Below are 7159 nucleotides of genomic sequence, written 5' to 3' on the forward strand. Positions count from 1 at the left end.
GTAGAGATAGATGAGATTCACATAGGATCAGAACAAAACAGTAGCAAGCAATAGGTTCCAAAGCCAAGGAAGGTCAAGTCTATGACACTTAAAAGCACAGCTCCAGTGTACATACTAAACACAATAACCATCAACCATGACAGTAATAGCTTGTGTTGTTACAGAAAATTACATGCATCTGAAATGCGTAGCATACATTGGCAAAACTGATGCTGGGGGAAGATCACAGAATGCATGTTACAGCTGATTGGCTGGCTTGCTCAATTGTAGAAACCCAAGCACGAAAGGAAGTGGTTGCTTCCTTATTTCCTGCTTGGTTTCCATAGCAGTGACTGGGCCCTGGCGGTTTTATCCTGCAGCTAGAACACTGCAGCTTACCAGGCTGATAATCAATAATTCAGCCCAGTAGCCAAGGCCTCCATTGCTTGAGCATGGGTGACGGCATGATTCTTCTGCACACAAGTGCTTTATCACGTGCCACATCACCCTGGCCTTCTGGTCGCTTGAATTGCTTCCTTCGGGTAAGTCCAGCTTGTTTGAAGCCATTGTGAAGCTAACACATTCGTTAATGTGGGATTCTTGGGTCATGTTAGGCTGCAGAGACGAAAAGCAGTCAGGGTAATGAAGGCCACTGGGAAAATCCTTCCAATTATCCTTGTAAAATTTGGCATCCTGAAGCTCTAAGTCCACATCCTCAATCATTGGGCCACCATGGCAGAGATTTCCTGAGACAGTTGATGCCTTGGTTGGGGCTGGCAATTTGGTATCAATACCAGTTTTTTTATTGCGCTTACTTGGTGAGCTGCCCCTCCGGCCAAGGCCAACGTCGCTGCACAGGGCTACCAAGAGGATTGCTGCAGTCAGATTCCTCTGCATTGTAGCCTTTGAAAGGAGAAAAGAAACATACTCAATTCATAAAAGAGCTTCCAATGGCTTAACAGCTGAAGCCACCTGCTGATCAGCATATGCGGCATGTCTCCCATGGCAGGAATTATCAATTATAAGAGGAGGGGAGGTTTTATTCTCTTTCTGTCTCATTACAGACAAGTCAGTTACTCAGGGCAGGTGAAAGGACTAGTTCTACATGCAACTCTATCATCTCAAGAACTTTCTGACTCAGGGCACACCCCCTCTGAACTCTTCTGGAACTAGAAAGCGAACATGTCAGGTGGAAATATTTGGATTTCTTTTAACAATCAGTCCTGTCTTTTTTTTAACTTGAACTAAACTCCATTGAGCACCTGGGGACTTGCTTCCAGGTACTCATGCACAGTATTGGGCTGTGAACCTTATCGCCCTTCCCCACCCATTCATTCCTACTTCTCTTGCAAGGACCTATAGCTTTCCTCAATCTTAGATTACAAAAAGGTGTGCTGAAGTGCCATTTCAAGCTGTTCTCCCTACCCAATGGCACACTAACTCGCATAGACTGGGCTTCAGGTGAAATTATTTATGAGTAGGGATGCTAGATATTGGAGATTTGGAGGGGTTGTGTGTGAAGCCTGGGGGAGGCGGTTTTGCCAGGTCCCCCCTAGCCACTGGCAAGGGATTGAGGGGTGTGTGTAAAATTGCTAGATTGAGGTTGTGAAACTCCTGGGGAATTGGCGATTAAGCCTGGGCAGAACTCAGTTGGGTACAATGCCATAGAGTCATCAGTTTTCTCCAGAGGAACTGATCTCAGTAATTCCAGTCAATCCCCAGTCAGGTCTCACTTGGAGGCTGGCATCCCTACTAAGCAGGGTATAATGCCATCGAGTGCATTTTTCAAAGCAGCTATCTTCTCCAGGGGAATGTATCTTCGTCATCTGGAGATCATCAGTTATAGCAATGGGAGATCTCCAGGCTGTACCTGGCGGTTGGCAGCCCTATTTATGCTGTGGTCCTTGGATACTTTTCCAAGGAGAGTACAGGAAATCTACCAGAAACCTACAGAAGGAACTTTTCAAGTCAGCTGTGAGCAGCAGGGAGGGAAACAAACGAACGGGGTGAATACCACTCTCTTGCCCACATTCAAACTGCACCAGTTTGAAGGAGTCTCAATTGGTTTCTTGCCTCCAGGTGCCCCTGCCAGCCTGAAAAAGGGAGGTTGCCATCAAGGGCTTTTGGGATATTTCAAGAGCTTGTGGGAAAAATCTCTCACTTCCACTTCAGTAGAGTGCTGGGGATGTGGGAGAATGCTCTCCTTCAGCCCCCCCCCCCCCAGTAGTTATGTATCAGCACTGGGTCTCTCTGGTGCCAGAGGGCACCAGTAGCTGCCAGCCCAAACCTGATGGTGGATTTGAACTCACAAGAGGATGTTGTAATTTGCAGTTTGGAAAAGTAAAATAGCTCTGCCCGTCATATCTCTTTTCTTTCTAAGCAGCACTTGGAACGAATGTGCTATTTTATAAAAATAAAGAGAGAAAATCCCCTCAACGTGTTTAGGGATAATTTTTAACAGAAGAATCAACAAATGGCAAAACACTACACGTTACAAGCCTGGCTGGATCCTCTAAGAAACCACAATTCTATATAGGGATCGACACTTCCATAGTTCATTTCATATTTCAAATTGAATTTATACAGAAATATACCTATTTCCATTCGTCTGTATCCATCTGTTTGTCTTTCTGTCTTTCTATCCACAGTATAATAATAAGGTGTATAATTAGATACAATATACAACAATACATAGATAACGGTATAATAACATGCATTCTGTATAATATCAATCTAGCTTATACAGCATTTGATTAGAGATGTTTCTAAAAACAAAACATGCATTTCAATATGCAGTAACAGGCTTCTAAATACCTTGCTGATGTGATAATTATTTTTCAAAATGCAGAATATTTGCAGGAAAAAAAGCATCAGCCAGTTTATCTGTTCGGATGAGTAACATATACAGCGCCCTGAAAACTAAAAGACAAGCAGCTCCATTTGTCTCCCTTGCTCTTTGGAGCCGTGTGGGTTTATTACAATCACTCTGAATCTGGCTTCCCACTTCTAATTATTTTATATGAAAATAAGTCCCAGTAATTAAAACATGGGCTGACTACCTGTCCATTTGAAGAAGCAAGAAGCAACTTAAAAGGAATCTGCTAGTATAACAGAGAAGCTACGAGTATTGCAAAGACCTGATAAACGTAGGAGTGACTTACTTTCCTTTAAATGGCTTTCTGGTTTCCTTCTCAGAAGATCTCTCCTTTTTGGAAGGGAAGTTTCTAGACTCCGCAAAACCCGTTTCAAAATATATAGCGTTAGATGGTGCATGTTGGACGTCCAATCTAGCCAATCATTTATCGTAGCGCATACGCCATCTGAGAACATCTTCTGATTTGGTGGTCCCTCACTCGAAATGGACCACAGATCTCCCTGGGGCAGTATTCAGACTGTGGAAAAAAACAGAACATTGGCTCCACCAGAAACTTCACTAGTCAGCCATTGACCCCAGATACAGACTGTGCTTTCATTGTTCTCTGGTACGATGCAAAGATGCAGGACAAGGTTTTATAAATAATTTCCATCCTAGGAGAAGCAAAGCACAAAACCACTGTTTATAGGCAGCATTTAGACTCCTGGTAGAACATTGTGTAACTCAAAACAAGTTTCTCCCATTTTTCTTCTGCTGTTTTTTTAACAGGAGTACTGAAATATAAATATTTGAAAAGTATCTCTTCCATAAGAACCTAAGAAGAACCCTGCTGCATCAGATCAGTGGTCCCTCTAATCCAGCCTTTCTCAACTTTTTTTTTACTGTTGAGAACCCCCTGAAACATTCTTCAGGCTTCGGGAAACCCCAGAAGCGGCACAATCATGCTTAAGGGGGTGGCAGGTTACAGCAGGTTACAGTGGATGAACGATAGGATTGTGAGTGTCCTGCATAGTGCAGGGGGTTGGACTAGATGACTCATGAGGTCCCTTCCAACCCTATTATGCTATGATTCTATGCAGAATATAGTTGATGGGCCTGTGTACCCACTCACCCAGGGTGCCCCCACCCAGGGCTCCTCCAGGGTCAACATGATCTTATATGACAGCCTTTCTCAATTTTTTTTTCTGTTGAGAAACCCCTGAAATATCCTTCAGGCTTCAAGGAACCCCCCCAAGTGGTGTGATGGTGCAGAATATGTTGGGGAAGCATAGCTGTGTACATGCCCACCCAGGGCCCTTCCCCTTCTCCTTCCCATCCCTTCCAGGCCCATCAATGGCTATTTTGGGAGGAAGAGCAGGTCAAGATGACCATATATGGTCATATCATAGAATAGATGCTTAACAACTTTTAAAACTGTATTAAAAATAAGTAACTCCCACCCATTTGAGAAACCCTACCAGGGCTGTCAAGAAACCCCAGGGTTTCACGAGACCCTGGTTGAGAAAGCCTGCTGTAATCCATCACAGTGTTTCATACAGTGGCCAGCTCTAGTAAATGAAGGTAAAAGAAAATCCACTAAAATCTACAGCAGAATTCCTTTAAAAAACAAAAGCCCAAAATAATCTGTAACACAGATAAAGCCCGACTGCGGTGGTGGGAGGAGGTGGGACTCATTGCCTACCTGACTGGACTCCTGGGGAGTCATTCGTCCCAGAGCACCAATCTGGCAGGGAACGCCCTGTCCCTGACTGCCTCCCCCTCGACCTTCCAGCTGCATGAAGAGGCGGCGGTCAGGTAAGGCGGCACCCACCCCAAGCAGCTTTGCCGCGGACTCGTCAGGCCTTGGTAGAGCTGCCTGGGTGGGGGAGCCCAGAGTCCATTGTATTTTTTGTACAATGGGCTTTTCTGCTAGTGAGAGCATAAAAGTAAGAAGGAACAAGCAGATAAATGATATGAGCCACTAAGATGAAAAACCCACAAAAGCAATATAGACAAGATCTTTGCAAGGTTTATGAAAAGATCAGAGTAAAAACCTTAGGCCATGAAATAGCACTGGAGAAACAAGCATGTTTGTGAATGAGAGAAGGTAGTTTTATAAAATCATTTCGTGTATTTTTATCCCTCCCTTCCTCCAAGGAGTTTAGGACAGCATACATCATTATCTTCTCCTTTTTCTGTACAACAGCCCTGTGAGGTAGGTTGGATTGAAAGAATGTTTGGCTCGAGTTCCCCCAACAAGCTTCATGGCCCAGTGTGTGAATCTGAACCTGGCTCTTGAAGATCTTAGCCTAGCTCTCTGACCACCACATCACACTGGCTGAAAAAGTAGGACAATAACTATGGGAAGTGGTTCACTCCCCCACACCTCCCAAGTGGCAAATAAAGACACCTGCACCCTAATAGCATAGAGGGCAACACTTTGCAACTCTTTCTCAAGTATGTTTGCAGGTTTTCATATAGAAAATGTAGATATTTAGACTTTGAAAATCTATAAATATGCCAAAGTGTTTAATTTAACATGCCACTTAAATGGTACATCTTATGTTCAATCAGTAAAAGAAATTTAGGTTTGATGAGAAAGTGAGTGTTGACTATACACAGAAATGGAAAAGGGAATCGACTGAGGTGATCAGCCTCAGTCGATTCTCTTCTCAGTTTTCACTTTGTGGGATCGACGGTACTTCATTACAAACTGCTAGTTGGAGCAGAACACCTTCATCCCCATCCCCTGTGGTTAATTTTTTAAAAAATGACACCAGATGCAGTGTCACATGACTTTCAGGAGGGAAAAGGAAGTGACATAGGGTAGTTCTAAGAATCGCAGTGGATGAACGGCTAAGGGGGGTGTTGTTAGTAGCACGCTCCGTGCAGTTCCTTGCTTAGGCCAGGGCTCTTGGGCAAAGGAGGAGCAGGAGGTTGAACGCTGGCTGGCAAGAAGGGTCCACATCACATGCCTACCAGCAATCCAGTTCCATTGCAGCCATCTTTGTTGTTCCTGTTTTCCAGTTTGTTTCGTTGCCGTGGATTTCTCCCATGATTCTCTCAGAAATTATCTGGGGCTTCTTACTACAGACTAGTGATGCCACTTCCTGAACAACAGAGCTTTGGATCTGGGGTCAGAGGCAGATCCCAGTGGAGGTCAAGAGACAGAGCATACACACCTGGAGGGAGAGGCAAGGGGTAAAAGAAATTAAAGGCAAATGCCCTGTTCAGCATGGCAGAGTGGTTAAGAGGGCCAGTACGGTGTAGTACTTGAGAGTGGTCAATTCTAATTGGAGAACGGAGTTTGATTCTCCATTCCTCCTCATGAAGCCAGCTGGGTGACCTCGGACCAATCAGAGTTCTTTCAGAAATCTCTCAGCCCCACCTACCTCACGAGTTTGTTGGTAGAGGAAGGGAAGGAGATTGTAAGCTGCTTTGAGGCTCCTTAAAAGTGGCCTATAAAAAACAGCTGTTCTTCATGGAAGGTGCACAACTGGGTCAATTTAGCACACATGCCAGATGCAAGGAAAAGACTTTCCTGTTCCCAAGATCCCAGTGAGCTTCTGCCCGTCAGAGCAGACAATACTGAACTAGATAGACCAATGGTCTGCTTTAGTATAAGGCAGGTTCACACCATAAGCCCACGGGTCCTGGGAACGAGAATTGACTTGCTGCTAACATTCTTTCCTTGTTAACTCTGTAGAACAGGGATAGTCAACCTGCAGCCCTCCAGATGTTCCTGGACTACAGTTCCCATGAGCCCCTGCCAGCAAATGCACTTGCTGGCAGGGGCTCATGGGAATTGTAGTCCATGAACATCTGGAGGGCCACAGGTTGACTACCCCTGCTGGGGAACATTCAGAACACATCAACAACACTGACATATAATTCATTTATTCTATTCACATCACCCCCCACCTTGCCCAAGAGGGGAGAGCACACCCTGAATATGCTCAGTCTGTTCTCCCAAATATGGGAATTTGCCTATTGGCCACTAGATGGCAACACACGCAAGTCATATTTAACAAATTGTATTCAAAAGACTTAACGGTAAGCAATACTAGGTCTGCATTCTTTACAATGATTATACAACTGTGGAGCAGCGATACAAGCCCAGGGACTAGCATGGCATTAACTCCATCTCCATGTCTATATTATCAACAGGACACAATCATCGAGATTGGCTACAATAAGACAGTGAGGGTCCACCCCTCTGCCATCATGGGGGTGGGGGATTACCTAAATATTATGAAATATTACATTATAAAATATTTACACCCTTTAGTAACCATGCCTCTAACTCTTCCCTTCCCTCATGCTCCC

General features: G+C 44.5%; 1 long non-coding RNA gene across 1 annotated transcript; it reads right to left on the minus strand.

Annotated features, from left to right (window-relative positions):
* Nucleotides 1-476: 476 nt before the first annotated feature.
* On the minus strand, nt 477-6011 carry LOC143821743 (uncharacterized). The gene is made up of 3 exons (XR_013225894.1): nt 5813-6011; nt 3141-3371; nt 477-882 (listed from the first exon to the last, which is right to left on the minus strand). It is a non-coding gene; the product is annotated as an uncharacterized LOC143821743 (long non-coding RNA).
* Nucleotides 6012-7159: the final 1148 nt, after the last annotated feature.

Source organism: Paroedura picta, chromosome 12 (genome assembly GCF_049243985.1).
Source record: "Paroedura picta isolate Pp20150507F chromosome 12, Ppicta_v3.0, whole genome shotgun sequence".
In the NCBI taxonomy this organism is placed as follows: domain Eukaryota; kingdom Metazoa; phylum Chordata; class Lepidosauria; order Squamata; family Gekkonidae; genus Paroedura; species Paroedura picta.